The sequence below is a fragment of the Rhineura floridana genome, chromosome 14, assembly GCF_030035675.1.
Source record: "Rhineura floridana isolate rRhiFlo1 chromosome 14, rRhiFlo1.hap2, whole genome shotgun sequence".
NCBI classification, from domain to species: Eukaryota; Metazoa; Chordata; class Lepidosauria; order Squamata; family Rhineuridae; genus Rhineura; species Rhineura floridana.
Genome location: NC_084493.1, coordinates 28,619,044 through 28,625,043, shown reverse-complemented (window position 1 = coordinate 28,625,043; position 6,000 = coordinate 28,619,044).

Genomic DNA, 6,000 nt, shown 5'->3' with positions numbered 1-6,000 from the left:
TAAGAAGGATGCAGACAAACTGGAACAGATTCAGAGGAGGGCAACAGGGATGATCAGGGGACTGGAAACAGTCCTATGAAGAGAGACTGAAAGAACTGGGCATGTTTAGCCTGGAGAAGAGAAGACTGATTGGTGATATGATAGCACTCTTCAAGTACTTGAAAGGTTGCCACATAGAGGAAGGACGGGATCTCTTCTCAATTGTCCCAGAGTGCAGGACACAGAATAATGGGCTCAAGTTGCAGGAAGCCAGATTTCAACTGAATAGCAGGAAAAACATCCTTACTGTTAGAGCAGTATGACAATGGAACCAATGACCTAGGGAGGTGGTGGGCTGTCTAACACTGGAGGCATTCAAGAGGCAGCTGGACAGTCACCTGTTTGGTATGCTTAATTAGGATTCCTGCATTGAGCAGAGGGTTAGACTCAATGGCCTTATAGGTCCCTTCCAACTCTATGATTCTATGATTATTTACATTCATTGCTCTGCCCAGTTTTGCCTCTGGAAGGTTATTTAAAAGGAGGCTAAAAAAAGGTTTACCACCCCCGCTCTGTGGCAATGATGGGGGACCCTTTTCAGTATGAGGGCCACATCCCCACATGGGCAACTCGCCATGGGAAGCCCCATTTAGATTGCATTGCAGTAGTTTAATTGAAAGGGTAACACAGCAATGAAATGTTTATTAGCTAAGGCAAAAATTCTCCTTGGATGATTTTTACACCAAGGAAAAGAGAATAAAGGTTGGGGGTCCAGCGGTCAAAAAAGGTCCCAAATCATCTCCTATGTTGCCTTTTTTATTGCTACCTCTTTCACAGGATGGTGATCCTTCTGGTGGAAAATAGGTGGCCCAACTCCGATTCTACCCAGATTCCAAAGAGGATTCTGATGGAGGGAAATAACACATTCCCCACCACCACTACCCCCAGAACTCCCCTCAGAGCATAATGGTGTAGTATCATTCTGGTAGGGATGGTGGGGATGGTGGTTGGCATCAAGAAAAGCACTGCCAATAAGTCCCCTTTTGCCCCTACCCGCAGATACCATCCCCCTCCCCAATTATGCCACCTGCAAATGGAGTGATGAAACGGATGGGGAATATTTCTGCTCAGCCTAAGTGTTATTCCATCTTCTGCCTCCATGTAATTATTGACACCAGGGGTGGCATCAAAGGTCAGCATGGTTGGTTCACCTGCCCTGGACGTTGGGGCTAAGAAGGGTTCATCACTGCTCCTGCTGACATCAGAGCTGTGGCATGGCACTGTTGCTGCTGCTGTCATCATTGCCAATCACTTGCCTCACTCACTCCTCCTCACTGCAGAGGTGCTTACCCAGTTGTTGTTGTTACATGCCTTCAAGTCAATTGCAACTTATGGTGACCCTATGAATCAGTGACCTCCAATAGCATCTGTTATAAACCACCGTGTTCAGATCTTGTAAGTTCAGGTCTATGGCTTCCTTTATGGAATCAATCCATCTCCTTTTTGTTCTTCCTCTTTTTATACTCCCTTCTGTTTTCCCAGCATTATTGTCTTTTCTAGTGAGTCATGTCTTCTAACACTGTCTTTTTCACAGTCCATGATATCCGCAAAGCTCTCCTCCAACACCATATTTCAAATGAGTTGAGATTACCCAGTGAAGGTGTTTATTTTGGGGACTGAGTTGTTGTTGTTGCTTGTTGTTGTTGTTGTTATTTGATTTATATCCCGCCCTTCCTCCCAGCAGGAGCCCAGGAGTTGATGCTTCACTCTCTTCTGCAGCAGGCCATGTGAAATTCCCCAAGGTGCAATGCCCACAGTCACATCCACACCATATCTTTAAAGCACATGACTTCCCCAAAAGAATCCTGAGAATTGTAGTTTCTCACAGTGCTACCATTCCCAGCTTTGTGAATAACCTACATTTCCCAGGATTCTTTGAGGGAAGCCAGGTGCTTTAAATGTGTTGTAAATGTATGGTGTGGATGTGTCCCATGTTAGATTTTCCCTAGATGCAATAGTCAACATTGAGCATTACTTCTTCAGGAATCAAACATGGTGGCCATCTCTCAAGGACAGAGCCAGAAGCCGACTCACCTCCATAATAAGCACTGCTTCCCATGGTCATCATGTAAGTATATTCAGTGGAAAGGGAGATGAGTGCCCAGTAGTAGAAGAGCTGCACAATGTGAGGACTTCGGATGACAGAGCAGCGCCAGGCATGGACCCAGGATGGCACCTGGCAGGGGCCCATTGGTGGAATCATGTCAAGGGTCCACTCAAGTCTGATGCCAGTTCTGCCTGGCCTCAGGCCTAAGAGCCATTTAACGGAAGCAGAGATATGATGGACAAGGTCTCCATACACAGCAACTGTGGTATGCTGGTTCTCATAATAGGTTCATTATATTCCAGGGAAGGTCTCAAACCAGAGCTCCCAGGAGTTTGGTTTCAGAACCTTATCCCAATAGACCAGCACTGCTGAGTTCAGACTATAAGCCTGCTGGTCTGAGCTCTGGCCTGCAATACCAGACAGCTGACCCCACCCCAATGGCCAATCCCAGTGAAACATGCCCTGTAAAGCCCAGACCTTGAAGGTAGCCCTGCAGTCTGAGCATCAGTTCCCTTTGCTATCCAGTTACATTGTATTGTGACTCTATCCATGAGCTAGAACCCAACAACAGCCCAGAAAAATGAGAATTCAGGCCTTTCCTAGTCACATGCTGGGTCACTGTTCACAGCTGATTCTTTTCTGACTTCTCCCTCCTCTAGAGGAGAAACCTTTCCAGTAAACCAAAAGAGTACTGCTATGCTGACTCTGTCCACTGTCAGCTTTGCCCTTGAGACCCGGGAGGAAGAGGGGGAAGAATTGAAGCAGAGTTCAGGAGGTGGTCAGAAGGGTTGTACCAAGTGAGATGTTTGTGAGATTAGGGACTCCAGGCTACCTTGGGACTATAGTGAGTTCTTTCTGGGCCTCATCTATATTCTTCCTAGGGTCCCTTGCTTCTTCCTCCAAGAATGTCTCCCTGGGGTCCTGGTTGGACCTGACAGATCCATGCCTGGCTTTGAACAGTGCCAACTCCAGTGCTTCTGCTCCCTTGGATCCTAATCTCCCATTTAGGTTCTATCAACCCATTATTATTATCATTTCTTTGTATAGCACCACCAGATGAACATGGCACTGTAAATAAAAACAAGCCCCTGCCCCCAAAGGCGTGCAATCTAAAGAAAATAAAATGAGGACAACAAAGGAAGGGAAGTGGAACCCATAGACGACAAAGTGAGGACTTCAGATACACATATTTAGATGGATACATTATAGAAAATAAGAAACCTAAGCTGAAATTCCAAAAGCTTTGAAATAAAGGAAGGTTTTTAAAAACTGAGATTGAGGGAGCAGTCTGCGAGTGCTCCGGGAGACAATTCCAGGAATACGGAGCAGCAAGAGAAAATGGGCAAAGAGCAAACAACCATGAAAGGGGTCAGAAGCACAGAGTTTGAGGTGCGGAGATCTCGAGCAGGGCTATCATGAGAAATGAGAGCAAGAATTCAGAATCCTAGACCCTCTTTTACAGAACTTGGCCCTTAGCATAGCCCACCTGAATGTTTCCTTTGCCTGCCTCTGTTGGTGGAGATGAAGATTCTACAAGTCTCTTTCCTCCCTTGTAAAGCAGGGAGAAAGTTACCTTCCACAGCTTTCAGACCACACTGTCTTATCTCCCATCGGGGCCATAAATCAGAGCCAGATGAAACATACCATAGATTTTATTAAGATCTTGTAAACAAATTATCAGCTGCCAGAGTAGCTTCCTGCTGCTCTGTAAAAGGGGAAAGGGGTCAAGCTGCAATTCTGTCACATAGCCCCTGGGGAACAGGAACCGTAGTTCTCAGGAAGAAGAAGCTGGCTCCCTTCCTAGGATTAGCAAAGCCTCCAGAAGATATTTTACTCAAGGCAATCTAGTAGCCAACACTGACTGCTTGCACTGCTGTTGCTCATTTCAGTGGGGCTTGGGCAGCAGAACTTCCCAACGAATTGTGGCGGTGGTGGCTGATGCTTGTCAGAACTGGGGGAGGCAGGGAGACCAACAGTAGGCAGAGCCAGAGCCAATGATAAGCAGAACCAGCTAATTTTAGTTTTGGCCCCATCTTCTTCCTCCCTGCTTTCCTACAAGGAAAGGTAGGAAGTTGCTTTACACTGAATCAGACCATTGGTCCATGTAGCTCAGTATTGTCTACACTGACTGGCAGCAGCTCTCCAAGGATGCAGAAGTGAAAGCTCTCCCAGCCCTACCTGGAGATACCAGAGATTGAACCTGGGACCTTCTGCATGCAAAGCAGATGCTCTACTGCTGAGCTATAGCCCTTCCCATGAAGGACCACATGAACGAGGGGGAAGCTGACAGGCAACGCCATCTCCTGGACTGGTTGTTAGGCAAGAAGGCAGGTAGGTAGGGGCTGGCTGAGGGCAGACTGAGGTTGGTGGGGCAGTGCCCCATTCACCCAAATGGACCAGCCTCACTGGGTGTGCCACATGATTGCCCCATATTAAAGCAAGAGATTCATTTTATTGTTATTTTTATTTTACATTGTGTTGATGGATTGAAAATATTTATATCCCATTGTTCCACTAAACTGTCCCAGGCGGCTAACAATAAATATAATGCAAAATGAAAAGGCAAGATAAAATCAACACATTGCTAAAACATTGCAAAATTGCAATGAAAAACAGCCTCTACCCACTTACCCCAAAATTTCTCTGTCTCTCTCTCTCACACACACACACACACACAACCTTTCTGATGGGTTTGCACATCTTTTGTGACAAGGACCCTTTGTCTTTATGAGCTGTGCAATCATCATCATCTATTACCCATCCTTCACCCAAAGGTCTTAAGGTGGGTTACAACAATTTTAAAATACTATATTAAAATACAACAATTTATAAACAATCTAAAATCCAAAAATAGAATGGGTCCTAAAAATACATGCCTCAGGTGTCAAAGGCCAGGGCAAGAGCAGCATTAGCCTAAACCTAAAAATATACTTCTGTGTGAAGGGAGTTCCACAATTTAGGGACCGTCACAGAGAATGCCCTTTCCTGGGCCGCCACTACCCCAAGCTTCCAAGGCTGGTGGAACTATTAAAAAGCCCCCCTCTGCTGATCTCAGTGCCTGAAAGGGTCTGCAGGGCAGGAGGGAGACATTCAGATATTTGCAGCCAAAATCATTTAGGGATTTAAACACTAGCATGAGCACCTGAAATTAAATCTGGAAATGAAATGGCAACCAATCAGTTGTTTTAAAATAGGAGTTATATGAGACCTAAAGGAAACCCCAGCCAGTAATCTGGCTGCTACATTTTGGCCCAGTTGAAGTTTCAGAGCCATCTTCAAGGGCAGCCTCACATAGAGCGCATTGCAGTAATCCAATCTGGAAGTTACCAGAGCATGGAGTACTGTGGCCAGGGCATATTTGTCCAAAAGAGGCAGAAGTTGGCAAACCAGCTGGATCTAGAAAAAGGCACTCCTAGCCACTGAAGCCACCTGAGCTTCCATTCACCTTGTTGAATCTAGGAGTATTCCCCAAGCTGAGAACCTGCTCCTTCCAGAGGAGTGCAACCCCATCCAGAACAGGCTGTCTCCCCACCTCCTGGACATGAGAACTCTGGACACATAACACCTTCTTTTCAGAATTCATCCTTGATTTATTGGCCCACATCCAGCCCATCACTGCCTCCAAGCACCAATCCAGCACCTCAACTGCCTCTCCCAAATCAGATAGAACAGAGAAATAGAGTTGGGTGTCATATGTACATTGATGGCACCTCAAATTCCCTGATGACAGTTATTTCATTTTAAAACATCAAAGTGGTTTACAACAAGTTTTTTTAAAACAACAACAACAACCATACAATGAAAACCATTAAAAATGCAGTCAAAACAGAGGTCAGATACAAGTGTCCAAAGGCAGACTATCTCAGTGGGGGCCCCACCCTTGGAGAGTGGAGTTATTACATTCAACCCCAACC